Below are 23,271 nucleotides of genomic sequence, written 5' to 3' on the forward strand. Positions count from 1 at the left end.
ATATCTGATATTACACATGTATTAACTTAATAACTTGGCTAAATAAATATTAGCCTAAATCAATGCATTGTAAAGTCTCACAGCCTGCGTTGGCCAATTGTAGCAATGCGGCGTGCATTGCTTGGTTCTTTTCTGGCATTACACTAAATAAGTCAGCCAGTATCAGTTTAAAATATTGGCCATATCGGCCGATGATTTTAAGAAAAACAATTATCGGCTGATGCTGCTATAATTCCGTTATCATTCTGCATCCCTAGATTACCATGCTGGTAAACAGCTGGTTAATCATCGTTGGGTATGTTTTTACCTGGACAGCTGGTATTAAATAGAGCTTAGGGGGACAAATTAAGCCATAGTTGTTAACCACCAACCACCCTTTACAATGTATTCGGTAATTTGACTCCTGGCTGGACTGGTGTGAGAAACTGACTGGAAATTTTACTGTTTATTATCTCAGCTATGTTTTTTGAACCTGTATCCACAGTAAGCTTCTCCAAAGCACTGAATCCAGCTCTTTAAATGGAAAAGGTGGAGGAAAGTTTTTTAATTTAGACAAAGAACTGCTGCTGAAGCATTCTTCTTGCTGCTCCAATAGACCCCGCCTACCGGCTCCCTTCCCCCCACACTGTCTGCGAGTTCATTCGGTTTACCTCCTGCTTTCTCAGCCTCAGGGAAATCCCCTCTTTTAACCGGTTTAATGTGATCTTATTGGATCTGGGTTTCTCACTGACAATGAATCCACTTTATTCATGTCTTTGTTGTATAATAAGTGATCAGCTGAAGCTGGTGAGCCATGCAGTGAGTTGGTGGAGAGAGCAGCCGGTCGCCAAAAGAATCACAGATGAGGGAGAGTAAATTGTGTAGGGGGTGTTGATGGATGATCACGACAAAAATCGCTTTGAAGTTTGAAGGGCTTCAGTTCATTAGTTAAATCATGTTTTGTTTGGAAATAGGATCATTTAACAGGGTTACAGTCTTACGTTAGATATGTACTGCACATAATAGCTAATATGCTAACCTTGCTACACTGATGATACCTTGATACCATTCCCATTATATTGCAAATTTATATTGTAGTTTCCATCGATACTGTTGTTGCTAGCAAGCTAGCTAAGTGTCTTGATTTCCTAGTAGCTGTTAATACCTACATTAAATTTCAGCATTAATACTTACGACTCAAGTTACACGGTCTTAAGACCATAAGCAAGCAGTCTCTGTCTCATTTAGAACCTCATTTAGAATTGGTCTTGTTTTGGTCTTAAGCTGAGTTGGACTCAGAAATATTTGATCTGGACTCGAGCACAAAAAGTCATGTTCTTGTCTTGGGACTCGACATGGAGTATACATCTAAAGCAGGGAAAAATTAATCAAAGGAAATAAAGAATAAACAATTAAAATTGTCAGTTTAAGACAGTAGTTCAAGATATGATAAACAGACCCCATAACATAAGCTTATTTGTTGGTGTCATGAGCCATTTTTAAGACAGCAATCAACATTTTTTTTATTTCACTTTGATGTCGGAAGTGATTTATTTGCACACATGAATTTTATCTTGGTTTAACATTAATTCAACATTGTAGTTTCAAATGTATGGCTTGTATTAAACTTTACTTACACAAATATGTATATCTTGTTTGTCTTGCAGTGTAGAAAGGGACATAATAATTCTTTACATTAAAAGTATTATTTGTGGGGAGCACCTTTTATTTAAAAGCATTAATTGTGATTGTATTCAGAGCCACAAGTTTTTTTTTCCAATGTTTTATTATTATTTTTAACCTTAAAGATGTAATGCAACCTAAAATAAATGTTTGCAAACCATTAAACCAGGCTGAACTGCTTGGAACTTCTATTTTTTGCACCAGGAGTGGCATAATATTATCCAAAAGCAATGTGTAAGACTGGTGAAGGAGAACATGCCAAGATGCATTTAAAACTGTGATTAAAAAACAGGGTTTTTCCACCAAATGGTGATTTTTTAAACTCTTTAAACTTTATAAATATAAACTTGTTTTCTTTGCATTATTTGAAGTCTGAAAGCTCTGATATTTTTGTTATTTCAGCCATTTCTCATTTTCCGCAAATAAATGCTGTAAATCACAATATTTTTATCTGGAATTTGGGAGAAATGTTGTCTGTAGTTTATAGAATAAAACAACGCTGTTCATTTTACTCAAACAGATACCTATAAATAACAAAATCTGAGAAACTGATTCAGAAGCTGAAGTGATCTCTAATTTTTTTTTCAGAGCTGTATGTATTTTAGTGTTAACGCTCATTTGGTCGTTTAAATCATAATGAACTCTCGGTATATCGCGTTTTATGGTCACTTTAGATCGTATTTTAGTCAGTAGACTGTCCTCGGTCTAGTAGGAGGACCTTATTTTCTCTGACTCCCGCGAAAACCGCTCGCGCCCTCCTCCCCCTTTTTTGTCTTTGAACAGCCGTAGACCGACCGCCCGGCTCCTACACTGTTACACACACACACACACACACACACAGCCGCTCTGAGTACAGTCAGTCAGACTGTGCTCCGCCTGTGTGACCGGCTGTTCCCGATTCCGTCACCGCCGCGCGCTACAGTATTCGATTCAGACGAATATTCGGCGCCGCTTTCTCAGACTAAACGAATCGAGTCGCCGAGTGTAAACAAACGCCGGCTTTATTTCCGATTTCTCCAGAGTACCACCACCGCTACCGCTCCGGACCGCTGGATTTCTGGGTGAGTTCTTTATTCCCAACAAATCTCGCAAAGTCTAACTCTGTCTGCTGTGACTTTCTGCCTTGTTTCTCTGATTAACTCATTTAATTTAAACTGAATTCGATTTAAATTCATTTTTATCCACCTGTCACTCTGGGTTTAGACCACTTCAGTAGAGTTGGCTTCTACTGTTGCTAGTTTAAGATGTAGGTTATCTATTTATCTAGAGAAGATGCTGGTCAGAAATAGCTGGTTCTGTGGGCTGTGCAGAGATGAGATGTATAGTAGGTAGTAGAACTACTTCACTACTGTACTTAAATGTTAAAATGCTGTATCTGTATCTACTGGAGTATTATTATGAATTCACTACTGCATTTAAGTACTACAATACTGCATCTGTATCTACTGGAGTATTATTTTGAATTATTTACTGTATTTAAGTACTACAATATTGCATCTGTATCTACTGGAGTATTATTTTGAATTATTTACTGTATTTAAGTACTAAAATGCTGTATCTGTATCTACTGGAGTATTATTTTGAATTATTTACTGTATTTAAGTACTACAATATTGCATCTGTATCTACTGGAGTATTATTTTGAATTATTTACTGTATTTAAGTACTAAAATGCTGTATCTGTATCTACTGGAGTATTATTTTGAATTATTTACTGTATTTAAGTACTACAATATTGCATCTGTATCTACTGGAGTATTATTTTGAATTCACTACTGTATTTAAGTACTAAAATGCTGTATCTGTATCTACTGGAGTATTATTTTGAATTCACTACTGTATTTAAGTACTAAAATACTGTATCTGTATCTACTGGAATATATTTATTACTTCTCTACTGTACTTAAGTACTAAATTATGTATTTAAATCTACTGGAGTATTATTTTTACTTCACTACTGTACTTAAATACTAAAATTATTATTAAATACTTTTTATACAACTTCTACTTTTACTTCACTAGTTACATATTTGCGCTGAGTTTAATATTTTATTCTAATACATTTTTATGTGCTGCATCGTTACTTGTTGTTACAGTTATAAAAATGTTACGAATCATTCCAAACCACCTACTTTTACTTTCAGTACTTGAGTAGTCATTTTTTAGAATAAACTACTTGCAATACTCAAGTACAAAAAATGTTGAATTGTCTTCGTCACTAATACTTTATACACGTTTAGGGCTGTTGTATCTCTAGAAAACACATAAACAAACGCTTTTAATGCCTATATCTCCAATTGCTAGGAGGGTTTAGATTAAAAGCAAGAAGCTTTTTTATTCTGATACTGATTTTGATTAGTGTAGCACCACAGTTCTCAATATGAAACTAAACCTGAAAAATATGTTAATTTTGATTTCATTTCATATTAAAGTGTTGGCTTCTTAACAAATGTTGATTTTTTTTAACAGAGTAAAGTTTTCTTTTGAGCATGTTGTCATAAATTGATTTAAGATTTATGTGGTTACTTGTGTAGATCAAATACATCATGAAGTACTGAAATGGTTTTGTTTTATTCATAGTAACACACTAATCGTCATGCCTTAACAAGAGGTGTTGATATTTGGTCACTTGGCATGGGTTCATGGTGTATTATTGTGGTAACATCCTCATAATACACTAGATTGTATGCTAGGTCTGTGGTATAATACTGTGGTATAACTGAAATAATGCACTTTGTGTTATAAGGTATATAACAAGGGTATAATGGCAATACTTGCAATAATATGCTTGAGGTTGTGCTATACTGTGAGATATTGGCAACAATCTATGGTATAGTACTGTGATAAACTCAACAGTCACAGCTGTGCACTCGCTGAAGTGTAACAGTACAGTTTATGGTATTATAGACTATTGAAGTCATGTCATCATTTTGTAGACTGCACTTGTCATGCCCATATTTAGAGCACGGGGTCTAAACTTGCTAATGCTAAAGCAAATGCCTTGCTAATGCTACTGCACCAAGGTAAAGAGAGCTATCGCAGTTGATTACTTTTTGGTGTGTCATCCGTCTTCCAGGATGATCACAAAATATTAAAATATGTGAAAAACGTATATGGTGTAGCCTGAGTGAAGGTTGACTTGTAGGGCTTGTCAAAGCAAGCCAGGAAGAGAGCGTTCTGTTGTGTTTCAATGAGTATTAAATAGTAACTGGATTACAAACACAAAATCTTAAAATCTTGCACCCATTTTTTAAAATGGCTTGAAATAGTGTTTATAAAAGCTTATATAACCGCACAGACCTTTTTGTGAAAGCAAGGATGAATAGTATCCAAAAAATATATTTTGTAATTGCACAGGTTGTTGTTTAAAATTGTAATAAAACCTTTACCTTTCACATTGCTCTCTCTGTCAATTAACTGACACTCATATCCAGAATTTGTCAATATGGTAGACCAATGCAGCATTTGGAGTTCTGTCTGCATTTCTACCCGAACAGGGCATTGAACCCTGGCCTTTAATAAACCCTACTGTGCACATAAAGTGTGCATACAAAATCCATGCCAACTACAGGGACCACTATAACCTCATTAAATGATCACATCTGGAAATGATAAAATTGCAAGAATTTCCATGTCCATGCTAAAGATAGAGCTGCTTTGAACAGGCAAAAAGCATCCTATGGAGCTGGTTGGATATCTAGGTAAACAACTTCTTCTAGAAGCTAATATTACTTTTCACAAATCTATGCAACTCCTTTTTTAAAGCCTTTTAAAATGGTGAACTGAAGAAGCATTGACCAAGAGAACATGCAATAGACTTTGAACAGCACATTAGTTTAAAGCGATTCAAGTCTTTCAGAGGCCTGTTGGCTGGTCTTTCACTGTCTTCCACTGCGAACCACCAAACCCCTGCAACTAATTCAGAATGCGACAGCACGACTCAATCTTCCGAAGTTTAGTCATGGGACTCCTTTGCTGCATTCTCTTTACTGGCTTCCTGTTGCCGCCTGCATCAGTTTTAAAACCATGATGCTGGACTACAAAGCCAAAAACAGTTTCTTCCTAGTTGATGGCAATAGTCAAAGCCAGATCTGTACCAAGAGCTCTTAGAGCTTCCGGTACGGCTCGGCTCGACCCACCATCCCTTAAAACCCACAGAAAACAAACATCCCGACTCTTCTCTGTGCTGTAGGACTAAGGTGGTGAACTTCCACTGGGTGTCAGAACAGCAGAGTCACTCGTGGTCTTCAAACTCCAACTGAAGACTCATCTTTTCAAAGAGTTCATGAACTAATCTTTTTTTTATAATTTTATTTCAATTTTTTCCTATTTTCTCCCCAATTTACACGGCCAATTAACCAACCCACTCATTAGAACTCCCCCATCATTAGTAATGCCCCAACACACCGGAAGGTGTGCCTCCTCCGATACATGTGAAGTCAGGCACCACTTCTTTTCGAGCTGACTCGGTTCCGATACATCAGCTCACAGATGCCCTGTGCTGCGGACATCACCCTAGGAGTGATGTGAGCAGAGAGCGCCATCTACGCACCCGGAGGGAGCAAGGCCAAATTTGCTCCCTCTGAGCGCCGGCAGCTTGATGACAAACTAATCTTAATTTAAAAAAAATCCTTGGGTTCTAACATCATCAAGCTTTTGATCCTAGTCTCTACAAACTTGCTATGGATATTTTGAAGTAAACAAGAAAGCACCGTTGTTAGTCGGTAATAAGGGCATCGGCTTAATACTTTAAATGTAAAATGTATCTAAATATTATGTGTAAAAGAGCTTTAAGGGTCCTTTGCTCCTACTTTCCATGGATGGTATGCAAATGTGAATGTACTGTGATGCCGCTTTTACCTTTTGGTCTAGGTGACCATATGATGATATTTGTTAGAATTGCTGATTGTCTTTGAGAGTTATTTACAGAAAAATTTTACAGGTTTTGTGATAATAATACTGAATTTTGACTAAAGCATGTAATGGATAATAAACCTAGTGGATGAGCTGCTGTTAGGTAAACGGCCAAATATGTTAGGAAGGTTAAGGTGTAGCAGATGGCATATTTTTAACCTTCCAAATCTTGCTTTGGCACTTGCTCTTGCTCTGACTTTGCTCCTAAGAGCTGTGTGACTGAATGCACAGGTTCAGAAATAGCATCTTGCACATCCAATGTGGAAAAAGTACATACTTTGTTTGAAAGGAGCTTACCCAAGAGGCCTTGCACATGCCCCTGTTTTCAAAGTCAGAATATAATCCAGATGAAAAGTTGTTCCACTAAATTTGAAAGAAATCCTGGAAAAAAGGCTGGTTACACTGTACATTGTAAGAATCACCTAAAACCTCAAAACTGAGTTTCAGATATTTCCTTCTCTAGAGTTCCATCAGGTACAATAAATGTAACTTTTGTTGAGAAACAGTGTGATGCCAGTTACCAGGTACCTGAAAGGGCTACAGTTCATTTTAACAAGAAGGAGAATCAGAATGAAGTTCCCTAGCCACAAATTCCTCAGTAATTCATCAGGAAATGGGAATCGAAATCAAATGTCTTAATATATTCCAAGCTTCTTCGAAGATTCGAAGTTGGAAGACAATTGCTATTGGCTCATGACAACTCTAAATGGGTCAGCTCTTACTGAGAAAACCTTTGGAGTACCAAGCCTTTGCAGAAATTTGTCTCTGAGTTGGCAGTGCAAGGGATCTTTACACTTGCCAAATTGCAGTTGAACTCTTGCAGATTGCCTTTCTTAAGGTAAACATCATACTTATTATAACTTTTACTACTATTTACTACTTCAATGATCAAACATTTGCATTTTGGACCAGGCAAGGACAAAAACATGCAAGAAAAGGTAGGTGACTATTTCTTTCCTAAGTTGTCATCCTGTGTTTTGCTGTTACTTATTCTCTGTGTCCTACAAGCACCTTTCAGTCTGGAAGGTAAAGGGTCTGAACATGATTCCTTGGCAAGATACTGGTATAGCCAATGGTTGCAATGCTTTGACATTTCAAAACAGTTGAACACGCTTTGAGGAGAGTCATAACTATGAAACTTTATGTTCTAGAGCACAGATGGCTGCAGCACGCCTTGTTATCAAAACCGAATGGCAAACAGAGACTATGGCAATAATATCCTTGTCTATTCCAGTCTTGGGTGCCAACTGTTTGCAATTTTGATGGTTTTCAAGGGCACTTTTACTGGTCTGCAGCTATGCAACTTGTGCCACAGATGCCCCTCTGTCCCTTTGTTACCCTCACACATCGATGATCCTTGGGTGCCCAACACTATGTTGCTGGTTTTGCTCAACTGACAGGTAGCACACCATGTTGAAGATACTTTGGCCTAGTTATCTGGCCATATCATATAACTTCTTATCAGAGTTGCTCAGGTCTTTGCAGTGGACTTTTTCTCTTGCATCCAATGGTCTGTAGACATGGTTAGGAGTAGGTTTCTAGGTAATGCATCCACCTAAGCATTGGTCTTTGAGTGAGAATCAAGGAGATGCAAAACCTGTCTGTGACCCAGAGTCTGAGAGAACATGTTGGGTTGTCCGACAATGTTGGGTTAGTCAGACCAAGCAAGAAAGTGGACAAACATGACGAAGACCAAGAACATATCTAGTTCAGATACACAAACGGAGACCTGTTAAGCTAGGCAACAATGGTTGGTGCAAGCTGCATTTTGTGCATTGTCACACGGGGGAACAACAGAGACAGCCAAGACTGGCCAAGCTACCTTGAACTGCTGGTGTTGCTAAAGCCTGTCAGGGCAGTTGTTACAGCAGAACAACAGTTTGAAGAGTATTTGGCTGGATTTTTACAGTCCTGTGAATTTCCAATACATACAATACTTCTCATTCCAGTAGAATTGGTATATCGCCTTGTTGAGTCCTGGATGTTTTATCTACAATAGTAATGTAGAAACACAGACCAGGCTGCAGAAATCAGATTTTTGCCCTAGATACCCAGTTTTTCCAGTTAGTACAGTGTAATGATTCGACAATGTGTAATGTTTTACAGTGTGCAAGACAGTGCAAGTGGCTTACACCGTTGTGAGACTTTATACTTGTGCTTTCATGTGGCTGCATTGCTCTGCAGTTTAACCCTAAAGGAGGGAATGTAAAGGCATGAAAACAAGGATCCGTGGACTTAATCACATTGCTGTGGTCATGTCACTGCAAATAGGAGTTACTTTTCTGGGGAGGTACACGCCAAGCTATGCTGTAGGCCAAGGCGGGGAAATGTGGCCCTGAGCAGGGTACGCGTATGGTGTGGCATAGAGCCGATGTACAGTGTGAGGAAAAAGTTGCAGGATACCCTTTTATTTTTTTAAACACCCCTAATCTTTTAGGCTATTTTTGGAACATGGTTGCCATCTTGCTAAAATAAAGGGCAGTCCTGCATCTTTTGACTTACCCTGTAGTAGTCTGATGTGTGGTCTTGCTGTGGACACGTACCTCACTCTGCCTCAAGCGTAGGTATGTCATGTAAGCATGTGAGCTCCCTCTGTTGCTGCAACCGGGTAATGCAGTCTGAGTTTGCTGTTATTTACAGCTTCATCGCAGCTCTTTGATGTGTTCATCATGAAACCTCAAATTGCGAAAACAATAATAATATGATTTTCGTACAGCCTTAGTAGAGGCATTTGTAAAAACTGTCAAAATGTATTAATGCAGTCTTACACATTTTATGCACTGCACAGCACTGCATTGAACTTAATCTAGTGCACGAATATCGATACTGGTATATGTATCGGGACTGATACCACATTAATGTATTCATACTTGCCAATAAGGCTACGATACCAACATCCGATACCTAGTGTACATTGCTGAGCTAACAAACAGGCAACTTCATCGATCAAGTCTGAGCATAAATATTTATAGTGATTTAGAGAGAAAGAGAATAATTTAACGCAACTCTCTAAACACCAACAGCTCATCAAACTGTAATTCAAATTTATTTTCCCATTTTCTCCCCAATTTACATTTACCCAACCCACTCATTAGGACTCTCCCAATCACTCGTGATGCCTCAACACCAGGAGGGTAAAGACTAGCACATGCCTCCTCCGATACATGTGAAGTCAGCCACCGCCTCTTTTTGAACTGCTGCTGATGTAGCATAACCGAGTAGCATCACAGCGCACTCGGAGGAAAGCGCAGCGACTCAGTTCCGATACACCAGCTCACAGACGCCTTGTGCTGATCTACATCACCCTTTGGAGTGATGAGGGGAAAGAGCGCCATCTACCCAGCCAGAGAGAGCAAAGCCAATTGTGCTCCCTCAGGGCTCCCCTCCGGTAGTGACGACAGTAGCCGATAGCAACCTACATTAACATAGTGACAGCGCTTAGCCCACTATTACATAATGCTCCTGGTTGCTTAAATCTTAGTAGGTATCGGTATAGCTATTGGCTTGTACAAAAATACATGTAGTCGTATTAGTACTTGGTTGGAAAAAAAAAACACTATATTGATGCATTTGTAAGTATGAAACATTTAGCTGGTCAGTGTTCTACTCAGAAATTGTTTAGGTAATGTAATATTTCATTTCCTCAAGCGTTGTCATTTTCGCTGCCTTTCCCACTTCTAATTTTGGCTAGTAATAATGATAATGAAGTTTATAGGGCGTGGCATTTGAGTGTTTGTACTAAACTGGCTTGCTATGTCAGTGCACTCCTCCCTTGCTATTCTGCCTCTCTGCTGCTAGTCTATTCTAGTAGCGCATGGTTAGGAGAGCTCTCCTTCGCTTGGTCTAGCTCTTGCTCTCTCTCTTGTTCTATTTCTCTCATTCTACCTTTCCAAGTTTGGCTCACATTTCGTTGTTTTGGTACAAGTGTTTATGATAATAATAAATTACATATTTTTGGTGAAGTCATAAATCCAATTTAAAAGGATCTGTTTTTTTTATGAAAATATGTCTTTATTTAGTTTCTGTTCACATTAGCATCAGAGCACATTTGGAAGTATTTATATTTTCTGTTGCTAACCTGGGTAGGTTTGAGCCCCCCTGTCTAAAATGGTACGGTCCGTCAGCCAGTAATTTTCCACTCACTCCTCTGCATTCACTGTGCTCACAAAGGGGAGGGGCATAACTGTGCGTGACCTTCCTGCACAGTTTGGCTGTGCACCACATTTTCCTGTGCATGCTTTTATCTCCATGTCTGGCTAAATTGTGGATTTTCTTGCCCTGTTATTTTTGCCTTAGCATGTGTGGTGAACATGTGTTTCCTTCAGGGATGGTGGTGGTGGGGGGAAAAGCTTCACTTGGTAGGTTAGTAAACTGTTACTGGAAGACATCTGGTTAGAACCTGATTTTTTCCAGTCTTGCCACAGATGTTGGTGACGTTAAGTATGATTTACACAGATTTTAAGCCAGGTTTGAAGTAGTGTGAGTTTAGATATGTTGCGCAGTCTAGCCTAGTTCAGTACACCTCCCACACTTGTCGACTGACTGATGGCTTGCGTCAACACACTTAATCAATCATACTGCTGTTCTCTGCCCAGCTACAGCTAGGATCAGCTAGGATTGGAGAAAAGCTGATAATCATTTGTAATGACAGATATACTTAGAGTACATAGATTTATATACAAGGGCTGCATAATATATCGCTTTAGTATCATAATCGCAATGTACGCCTGTGCAATAGTTTACATATAATTTCATACTTTTCAATGCATCTACCAGAGACAAATTAGACAAAACCAAATTTCATTACAACGAATCAAATCTATAATAAACAGAGGACATTATTAATATCATATCATATTGGATCACTGACTTCTGGAGAAATCTGCTATGACAATTAAATATTTTTTTATATTGTAATTGATGTTAATGTTGATGTTAATATTGTAACACAATATTTAAATACATTTTAACGATACACAATATTTTTTACAGTTTGTGTAATTAAATATGGACGGTGGTATCCTTAATGTGCTTAAAATAAAGTTTATCCCGATATGGAAAAAATTCATTAGTGTTTTTTTGCCTTTTACCTTTTTCTACCAGTCTCTTTTTTATTAATAAATCATTAACACTGACTTTAACGGATCTTTAGATGTTCTTCTGGGTTCTTTTGTGACCTCCTGGATGAGTTATCCATGCCCTTTTGGAATCATCTCAGTCAGCTTTCCAAAAAGTGTGATTATCAAAGTTAATTTATTATATTTATTATTATTATTATATATAACAAGTCTGTGATGTAATAATTTGCGAGAAACTTTGTTATATTTCAAATTTTTAAAGCAAGTTCTGTATCAGATATCAACAGACCATTTAAAAATCAAATGTCTTTTAAATAAACAGATATCAAAGGAAAAATCGGTTCAGATAAACATGATGCAGACTCTAACAGTTAGGATTTTTTCACCCTAGATAACACATTTTGGTTTAATGATGCTAATATTTACATTTATTATAAAACTACATGTTTTTATACGAATTAATCAAATATACATAACAATTTAAAATTGTCAGACTTGCTAGAGTTCACCAGCGATTTAATATCGAACTGTTAATGCGGCAGAAATACCCAGAGAAATACGACGCATTAGAGCAGGGGATAACAGCACTGCTGAGAGAACCCGTCTGTGTGTACTGCTGAACATGGTGCCAGAGCATAGAGCCAGTGGGGTAGATCTCCAAGAACATTTTCATGGCTGTATTTCATGACTATATTTCAGCTGGATTACACTGTAAGTGAGGGTTCTCTGTCATAATCTATACTTCGGCTATGCTTAACACATTAAAATGCGTTAATAAATAAATAAAATAATAAAAATCCCATTTTTTTAAGCCTTAAGCAAAAATCTAAACACAACACCCAAAAAAATGTTATGGAGATTATTATCATATTAAATAAAAAATATATATACTCTACATGTAGACTACAGGCTGCTTAATGATGCAATGTTTTTTTACAGTTTTTTTTAAACAAATGAAAATCCATATTTGCTTGTGAATAAAAATATGAAAATGGCATGCAAATTACAGATCAGAACAGTCTGATCATGCATGGTAAATCTATGCAAAAATTGTGGAGAAAAAAAATAACACGCCTGAAGAGATGTAAACTGAGCTTCCTGTTCTCTCAGTGAAGAAAAAGCCAGCCTGAACTGGATTGAACCGGTTACAGCAGCCCAGATTCCTGATTTGCCAACATCTGCTAGAACGGTTTGCTAGCTGTTATTGGCTTAATTACGTTTATATTAAGGTTTTAATTTACATTCCATAGATATTAATAATAAAAAAACAAAGTTTATAATTTGATTGCATTAGGAGAATTTTAATAAGAGTATAATAACAGTGATAACGCATCGCTGCATTTATCTCATGATCTCAGATAGACTCACAGCAGAGTTGCCTGATTTAGCAAGCTTTATTATAGTCATTTAATTACCTTATCATTTGTAAAAGTGAAGCAGCCATGTTAGAGCATGCTGAATACTGAACCCTGCCTGCAGTCTGTGCACTTCAGGACCTCTCAGGGCTAACACACCCTGCATAACTAGAGGAACGTGGGCGTAAACTGCACGTTTTTTAACAAAGCAACAGAAAAAAAAAAGAATAAATAATATAAATAAAAATTTGCAAAGTGTAAAAATGTGTAAAAAAAAAATGTATACCTTTAAAATATGCACAAAATAACATGCCTGAAAAGAAAAAAGTAAATTAAATAAATATAGACATGTAAACAGGGAGCTGTCAACAGGAGATTCCTGGCTGTTTGAACCAGCCTGAACTGGTTCAAGCCAGTTAAAGCAGCTTAGATTTTTGACTTGTATTTTAACAGAACGATAGAGATAACACTGTTCATAAACAGTCTAAAATACATGTAATTAATAACTGTTATATAAATAACTGTTCCTTGTCCTTTCTGGTCTGTCTCTGTTTTTTCTAGTCTTCCTTGTCACATGCTCTTTAATTAATGGCTCTGTTTTGTTACATTTTGTCTCCTCCTTTGTCTCCGCTTAGTCTTTTGTTTCCATATGTCTCATTTGTAACTCTGCCCTCTCGTTACCTGTCCCAGGTGTTTCCTGTTTCCTTGTGTATTTATAGCTCCTTTGTTTCCATGTGCTGGTGTCTGGTCTTGTTCCTTTTACATATATTATGGTTGCTTCCTCCTTGTTTATTGTTCTAGTTTATTTCTTGTCTCCATAGTTACATTCATGTCAGTTTGTTTTCCTTGTTTTGTGTTAGTTTTTTGGTTTATTGTTTGTTCTTTTTTGTAATAAATAACCCGTGACAAAATGATGTGATCAATGTAACATGCCTAAAGTGAAAAATAAGCCTGAACTGGTTTAGACCGGTTACAGCAGTCCAGATTCCTGATTTTTATTTTGACAAAATCATAAAAATCAGTGTTAGCCTGTCATAAACAGTATGAAAAACAACAACAAAAAAGCAGGATTTTTTCAATTCATTACAATTTTTTACTTGGTTTAAACAAATTACAGCTGCTGTATTTAACAACATAAATGTGACTGTTTATAAACTGATTGAAAATACATATGATAAAAAATGAGTATGTCTCATATAACATTTTTAAAACAAAATACCCTGCCTGGAATAAACAAGAGAATTGACTGATATTAAGTAATAAATACAGAGATGTAAATAAACAGATGTAAACTCAGTTAGGAAAAGCCAGCCTGAACTGGTTCAAACCGAATACAGCAGCATCGATTGCTGATTTGCCAACAATTGCTACAGGTTTTATTACTCAGTTCAGATATGGCATCACTCAAGAGCAGTAAGATTTAATCAGCTTCCTAAGACAGGGATTAATTCATTACTGTGATGATCTTGTGATGAAACCACCATCATCAGTCTGGGAGGCTTACAGCACAGCAGTCGCAATTTTAACACACTTTATTAAACTCAGTGTTTATGAGTTTAAATAACCTTGTTAGAAGACGTATTGAAGGGCACATAGTCTGTGCCCTTCAATACGTCTCACAGTAAATATTCTTGGATTACACCATTGTCACACCTGGTAATTCCAGCACTTCTGTCCTGCCTGCATCTGCTCTTATTGAAAGACTTATAACAGACTCAATTTCCCAGAATATCCTGGCACAGTTCACTGACCTGGTTCAAGCCACCTGATTTTTGATTTCATTCACCTGTTCACTCCACTATAAATACCTTCTGTTTTGTTTAGCTCACCACTGAGTATTGTGGTCATCCCAATGCTACAAAGCGTTTATTTGCTTTACAGTTCACGGTTTTGCCTAGTTCCTTAGTTTGTTATTTCGCTACTGTGTTTGACCCTTGCCTGTTTGCTGACATTTGGTACGTTCGCTCTTTTTGCCTTTGCTCTCTGTTGCCAACTTGGCCTGTTATTGACTTGCATTTTTGCTATGCCCTTTTGAAAAAAAAAAAAAAACAATACATTTTACACGCGCTTGTCTCCTTCCCGGCTGGTCGTGACAGAATACTCGGTCACAATGCAGACAGTGGATAAAGATGGTATGGTTTCTATCTTGGCTAACTGAGGCTAGTTTCTGGGTCAACACAAGAAACTCCCAGTTGCAACCCAGTCAGTTAAGAAGCTTACATGACAACAGAGCACGCAACAACAGCAACTCTCCCAGGTACTCAAGAGTTTAAGGGTTCTGTCTTTCAGTTTTACAAAACCCTAGTTCAAGAACTACCACATCTCAGGCACAGACTCCCGTAGTTAACCCATCTGGAGTGGTATTCTCTCGCAGTGCTTAGTTTATTTTTGAGTAATTTGCCTCCCAGCTCTGATCAGATGAAAATTGCCTTTATTATATCCCGTTTATTAGACAAAGTTAAGACTGGCCTACTGCAGGTTTGCACAGTTTTTTTGATCACGGTAAAGACGGACTATCTAGCAGGTTCTGCTCAACTGTTCAGCTGCCTCAATTGCTTCCGTCTCTGATCATTGTGTCCTTACCGAGCTAGCCATTTAGAATGGAGAACTTTTCACCATGTCCATTTGTCTGGATCAACTCTTGGCCAAACAACCCATGAGTATCCACAAACATCGCTGCACGCTTGTGCTCCCAAAGGTTCCATTCAAGTGCTTCAGTCCAGCTACTGAACCCATGTTATGCAGTTCCACCCAACTCTCTATGGAGGAACGCCAACGTTGACTTCACAGTGGGAACATCAAGGCCTGTAACTGTTTACTCCCAACACGATTTCCTTGTTGACTCAACTCTTGATGGATCCCGGAGCTGAGGGAACCTTTATCGACACCAGCCTCTTGGAAAGTCTCAACATTCTCAAGGAACCCAGACTCTGCAGATCTGTACCCTAAATGGACAGCCCATTGGATAGGATCCCATTTACCTCATAACAATCCCAGTCAGAGTTCAAACTAGGACTACCCCTGTTAGTCCTGCCCTCAGCTGTTTTCTTCCTTATCCTAGGACTACCTTGGTTAAAGTCATGTAGGAAGACTATGTAGATGAATCTTTTGCTCATTGTTTTATCTGCTTATGTAAGTATTCTGTTGTTTCTGGTTTCTTGACCAAGGGCCTATAAAGGTTTATGGGTTTTGCCCATTTCTATCATCATTTCATTAGAATTTTCAGTTCTATAGTGGCCAATCCTAAGGGATGTCCTGAAGGTAAACCTTACGTTACTGTCCTGTTTAGGGGCCCGTTCCTTCACCTGGACTCACACCTTATTCTTTTCAGCTCATCCGGGAGAGACTCTCCAGCTTATAGCCGTTGGTTACTGCTACGACATGATGTCCATAATTTTGTTACTTCTTGTATTGTCCGTGCTCAATGTAAAACACCCAAAATGTATCCCACTGGTACACTTATGCCCCTGATTCCCTAACTGATCTTGGTCTCATTGCTGACTTCCATGCTCCCCAATCTAACAAACCTGCACCCAGCCCCAGATATTGTGCGCTCCCCATCCAGATCTCCTCCGGCATGCCTTGTGTCTCGGTTCCTCAGCCCATGCCTTCCGAAGCTCTCAGTTGTTCCTAATGCTTCGTCCTCCTATCCCTCATGTCTGCTGGTGGTCGTCCTCATTCCAGGCCTTCTTTAGTCCCTTCGGGGGAGGGTACTATCATACCTTTCAATTTCAGCACTTGCAACCTGTGCCTACTCTTAGCGAAATCAACATCTACGACTACGCTACACTGCCGAGTATTGTTTGTGACCTTCCCAACATTACAAAGTGTTTATTTCTAAATGTTGTTATTTTCCCTGTTTTGACTTTTTGACCGCCTTAATGTTTATGATTTTTGCCTAGGCCATTTGTTTGTTATCTTGCTACTGTGTTTGACACTTGCCTGTTTGACTAGGATTTGGTACATTCACTCTTTTGAAATTTTGCCTTCTGCTGCCAACTTGGACTGGTTTTGTATCTGCTCGTTTGAATAAAGCCATTACATTTAACCTGTGCTAAAATACGCTGGATTGTAGCATTTTTATCAAATCAAAAGAAAATACAAATTTGATAAGATCTCTAAAGAGAACAAATTAAGTTGAATAAAGACTGATCTTCCTCTTCCCTATGAGGAAAAAGGCAGCCTGGACTGGTTCAAACCGGTTACAGCAAAAGAGATTCCTGATTTGCCAACAGCTGCTACAGCGGTTTGCTAGCTGTTGTGTACTAAACTACCCTAAAGGTTTTATTAGGTTGTTTATTACAATTCACATATGACATTAACCAAAAGCAAAGATGACAATTTGTCTCGATCAAGTTGCTAATAATCGTAAGATTAAACTAGCATTGTGTTTGCAAGGCTCAAAACACTGAATTGCGTTATTTAAGACAATAATTAGCAAATCATTCACAAACTGAATTAGCCGTGTTAGAATAGGCTTAATACTAAACTCCACAGTCTGTGATCTTTAGTACCTTAAGGCTAACACTCATGGGTTAGATCCTGTCCAACTAAAGGAATAAAAAAGGTTTGCGCTGTATTTAATCAAAACAGGACAAAACATTGTGGGCATGTGTTATTGAGGAAAATCAGTGAGTACTGTTTGATTCAGTGTCCGTACAGTGCATGGATTTATGAACCCTCCAGTGTGGTCCACAACTCCTTTAAATCATTCAACCTTATCAGAATACTGATGTCGTCTTGTGCAGAGTTTTCGATATGCTGATCATTGAGCATGCCTTGCTTTGTCGGTGGCCATTTTGTGTGTTATTGCAGGGTCAAAGCATGACATGCACATTCCACTGTAAACAGGATCTGTACTTAATCTTTTAAACCAACACAGATCGGTTTCATTAATAGAGGTCATCGGGTGCCCTGCATTTTTAACAGCATTATTGGAGGCCCAGCATTTTACTGATTTTACAAAGACAATGTTTTACAACCAGCAAGCTGAAGGCATCTAACACATTACTCTGTGGTGAGGAGGAGGAGATGCTTATTTATATGCAAGGCTGGTCATCGTTAACACGTGAACCCAGTGAACCTATGCGTAAAAGCTTCCTCTAGATGCCTGACCAAAATGTGTACTGGATTGTGAATTAAATAACAAAACTTAATGGAGGAAAGTAAGCGTGAGAGTAGTTTGCTGTAAGCAGCACTCTCTCAGTCGAGAAAAAGCCAGCCTGAACTGGTTCAAACTGGTTGCTGCAGCAGAGGTTCCTGATTTGCCAATAGTGCTACTGCTGCTAGCAGTTTGCTAGCTGTTATGTACTTATATAGTATTACTATTTCCAACTATGAAATTGCATTAATCAAACAGTGCTTCTATCTAGTTGCTAAGAGATTTTTTTAAGTAAGATTAAGTACCAGACCAGCATCATCAGTCTGGGAGGCTCACAACATTTTACACACTTTATTAATGAACGTGGATAATTATCATTTCTTTTATGAGCTGAATTAGCCATGTTTAAAAATGCTAAACACTAAACTCCACAGTCTGAGATGCTTTTTAGTACCTCAGGGCTAAAACTCTGGGGCTACACCCTGCACAAATCCTGGAACACAAGCTTACGGTGCACTGCTGCATGGAGCCCAATCATAACTATCTGATAACTGTGAACAGCTAACTAAACCACTACCAACTGCTAATATAAGGGCAAAAGCTATTTCTATGGATAGCTCTGCTTCCATAAGCATATTACGATTCTCTGTGACTGGTCTGCTCTTATGCTGACCTGTATTATTCATGGATAGATTCATGAAGGCATCGTTTTACACTCCAGTATTCAGCACACATATGAATTTGTCCATTGCATGAATATATAAATTCATGCAGTCGGTTTTAGAATAAAAAAGTTATTACAATTTACATGTAAACTGATGTGGTTTAATAATGTGATATAGACTTGACCTCAAAATAATATCATGATTTATTGAACATTTAACCTCAATTGTGATTAGCAAATGTTTATTCTAATGAAAAAAGTCTCTGCTGAGTTTATTGAACTCAAGCTGCTTAAGTGTCTCAGTTTCTCCGCTTGGTATTTGTGACATGGAAGTAACATAAAAGAGAGCTCAGACTGGACAGGGTGGACTACACCTGAGGTGGGTTGTTTTATATTACCCACTTGAAAAACAGTGGGTAATATAAACAGTTAAGTTAAAAAACTTGACAAACGTACTTTGGATATTACATAAGACACCTTCTTTCCGGCACATATTTAGATCATGACCAAGAAAAAAAAATAAAGCATTCAACAATACATAACCAATAGTATTCTTCATTTGCGAAGTTTCAGATTGGGCCTAAACAATTAGATCTCAAACAAGCCTTAAAGTGTTAAAATTATTTTTTTAATATTATAAATAGTTACGTAATGTCTCATGAACACGAACTGTCTCTAATAAATACATTAAACATTTTTTAATTTGTAATTATTGATAATGTCTCAACTAGTGTCAATTAATAATTAGCTGAGACATTCTGTTGTAGGTAAAGTTATTAAAAAATAATGTACTCTTATTGTAAAGTGTTACCAAAGATTTATAAAAAAAACTAATACTGAAATAATAAAATTTAATTGCCTATATTTATTCCCCAATTGCCTATATTTATTCCCCAATGATAATTGACATGTGTCCTAAAAAATGTCAATTATCATTGGGGAATAAATATAGGCAATTAAATAAAAAAATCTGGATAGCAAATGCAAGAAACTTTATTACTTTATTTTAATCTGGTTTAAATAAAAATTTTATTTGGCACTCTGGTGGAAAAGCGAGAACAGAAATTCCTTCTTTGCAAATGCTGATGTGCATTTAAAGACTAAATGGAAACAAAGGGATTTTTCCCTCAGGTATATATAGATTTTGCGATGTCCTGACAGAACTGTATGATGTCGAGTTGTCAGTATTTATTGGGTTTGGTGGGCGACAGCGAAGTGGTTGTTTTTCTAGACTATTAAAAATGCGTAGAGCATTCAGAAAGCTTACCTTTTTAAAGAGAAGGCCTGTGGCCTGCATGTTTAGAACAATGATCCACTTTACAACAGTAGAGACAGACTGTGAACAGTGACTGTTGTGACTAATAACATTGTCCAAGCATCCACCAATCGTTGCTCATCGAAAAGCAAACAGTGTAGTCCAACCACTCCTGCCCCTCCACCACCCAACTGATTTTTCTCTTGCTGTGACACTATAGGATCTCATCTAAGCAGCTTAGAATTTCCCTCAAGCTAAAATGTAGTTTACTTCATTATTTTTGCTGCACAAGTTGAATGTATTCAGCTGTGTTGTTTTTGGCAGGAACATGAATAAAATTATACTGTTTACTGAGGAAATATAAACCATGAACACTGAGGGCAAGACTGAATAAGTCTAAAATAGAACTTTCAATTATTTTAGATTTTATTTAGCGAATATAAACAGCTTCTATATATGTAAAGATGGCTCCTTCTTTTGGCTTCCTGTTGTGTTGACTCCCCTGTGCACATAGTCAGAATGGTACGAGCCAGACAGGCCAGTACTTTTCCACTCAGTCTTTTTTTTTTCTTTTTTTCTCTGTCTGCTTCAGTAGTAAGTAATACATTTTGCATACATTTTTTGTAGACTTTCCATAATTGGAAAAATATTAATAAAAACAAATATAATATCTTGTATTATTGTGTGGGCTACTTTAAACATTTACATTTTTCACCATTTCTGGGTGTGGCTATAATGAAATCGTCCAATCGTTTTCTGAGAACTCACTCCATTGGTTGCTATGGGTCAGTCTTGCTCTTAGATTGGCTGAGAGATTATTTTCTGGGAATATTTAAATAACACATCAGGATTTAAAACATGATACATTCTAGGTCAAATCTTTTGGGGACCATTTGGTTTGAAGACAGACTCACAGGTTATGTATATGCCCTCTTTTTTACTGGACACGTTTAAATTTGTCTATTTTTTTCCCCAGCTGTGTTAGCTAGTTTTTAACCTTTTACCAGACAATCATATTGTAATGTATTGCTATGTCAAAGGTAATTAATTTATTTAGCTAGCAAATTGATAGCTAATGCTAACTAAATGCTTTGTATGCAGCACCTAGCTAGCTTAAGCTAGGTGGCTAGTTGCTAGCTAAAGCTAGGTGGCTAGTTAGCTAACTAACTAGATGGCTAGCTAGTTAATTTACTGCTTTGTAGGCTTTTTATGGGTGTTCAGGTTTATTAGAATTTGTTTCTATTTTAAACAAAAATTGCTAGTTAGCTTATCAGCTGTCTAGTTTGCTTGCTAGTTGGCTAATAGCTAGCATTCTATTTAGAAAGTTCTCTGGACATATGCAGTTAAACAGTGTTATTAAAAAATTGCATATGTGCAGAGGACTTTTTTAGCAAGCAAGCTAGCTAACTAGCAAGCTAACTCAAGCTAACTAGCTTATACTAGCTACAGTCACTAGCATTGCTAACCTGGGACAATGCTAACCACCAATATTGCTAATATGCAACAGAAGAAAATGGAACATATAGTAATGGTCAAAACTTTGGACACACAATTTATTTTTTATTTATTTTTTTCTACATTGTAGATTAATATTAAAGGCATGAAAACAATTAAAAGACAGAGAATGTTAAAAAAACACAAATATAATATTCCACAATCTTTTTAAAGATATGCAACATAACAATTTGCATTACAATATCATTAGAACATTTTTAAACTAGACACGTTCTAACATTTTTATTAAATGTTAAACTTTAAAAGTAGCTAACGTTCCCAAAACATTGACATTCCCAGCTCCCAGTTCCGACATCCGACCGGTAAATAGAAAGCTGCGATTTTGGCTAGAAAGCAATTAAAAATTTGGTCGGGGGCTTTGAGTGGTCCAGTGGCTAAGCGCTGCCACTACTATCGTGAGATTGCCGGTTCGAATACTGTCCATGTAGCTTGCCTTTGGTTACTGGAGCCCTGAGAGACCACAATGGGCGTTGCTCTCTCTGGGTGGGTACAGTAGATGGCGCTCTCTCTTCACATCATTCCAAACAGGGATGTCGGTTAGCACAAGGCATCTGTGAGCTGATGTAAAGGAACTGAGTTGCTGCGCTTTCCTCCAAGTGCGTTGTGATGCACTGCACAGATTTCTGCTGTCAGGATTTATTTGATTGATCTGATTTTTAACCCATCATAAATGTATTACAAATTGTGTCAATAACAGAGGTTGTAGCCATACATTGAACACTGCCACTAAATACTATCAAGTGTTTTAAATTTAAATTAAAAAAGAACCTGTTGTTGTGCTGACGTTTTATTATAACAAACCTGAACAACAATTTAAAAAGTATAAATAAATAGCAAATAGCAGTAAATACTTATGCACTATATCTGCTGACCATGTCAGTTGTTCAAATCAAACTGAAAGTAAAGACTCGTAGATTTACTCGACTTGAATGATAGATGAATAGCTTTAACATGGTATATACAATAATATCTTGAAGAATCTTTTCCTGAAGGTGCTTGTGATTCTGACAGACGAGCAGGGCATTTGCTGAAGATGTTGCTGATTTTTTGTGTAGACTGATTGTGTGTGGGTTTTTTTTTCTTTTTTTTTCTTTTCAGTTGATTACAGAACAAGCAATCACAGTAGCTAGGTGACCAAAGCAAATGTGGGCAGCGTTAGCATGTATCGCTAATGCGAACACTCCATATTTAGAGTTATGACTTGCTGTGAACACCCATTGCCTGCTTGTCATGATTGAAATGGATTAGAAGTTACCAAGTTTGAAGCGAACTGCTGTAAAGCCAAATTATGCAGTAGGCTACGCGAGTTCAGATCTTTCCCCCTCTTTCTTGTATGTTTCTGTGCTGGAGCAGGCAGGGCTCAGTGGAACAGTTTTTCTTCACTGCTTGTGTGCTGAGCTGGTGGCCATTTTAGGTTACTGCAGGGGAGAGCTGGAATAAAATGGCTAACTGTGGGAGGGTAGTTTACCACAATCAGTTTCTGATTGTGATGATCTGTCTTCATCTGTCAGACAGGCCAGCAGCCAGCTTGACAAATGTTGAGAAATATGACATTTTCCTCAGAAGAAAAATGAAAACGTCTTTAACAATGATCATTTCACTGTCTGAGGAATCCAGTTGTTAGCATTTTGCAAAAATTTAAAAAATAAACCTTTTGTCACCCATAATTTGTTAATCACCCTCTTCATTAAACTACAAATCAGTGCTCTAACAATTACATCAGAAAC

The 23,271-nt window shown here is 37.5% G+C and overlaps 1 protein-coding gene across 2 annotated transcripts in view; it reads left to right on the top strand.

Annotated features, from left to right (window-relative positions):
- Nucleotides 1-2,494: 2,494 nt before the first annotated feature.
- LOC103044847 (activating transcription factor 7 interacting protein) overlaps nucleotides 2,495-23,271 on the top strand; it is a 64,968-nt gene continuing 44,191 nt past the window's right edge. The window contains exon 1 of one of the 2 annotated variants that reach the window (XM_049469387.1): nucleotides 2,495-2,723. The gene's annotated coding sequence lies outside the window, so the exon portion shown is untranslated. The remainder of the gene's footprint in view (nucleotides 2,724-23,271) is intronic. The other variant, XM_022674672.2, reaches the window with a different exon arrangement.

Source organism: Astyanax mexicanus, chromosome 21 (genome assembly GCF_023375975.1).
Source record: "Astyanax mexicanus isolate ESR-SI-001 chromosome 21, AstMex3_surface, whole genome shotgun sequence".
NCBI classification, from domain to species: Eukaryota; Metazoa; Chordata; class Actinopteri; order Characiformes; family Acestrorhamphidae; genus Astyanax; species Astyanax mexicanus.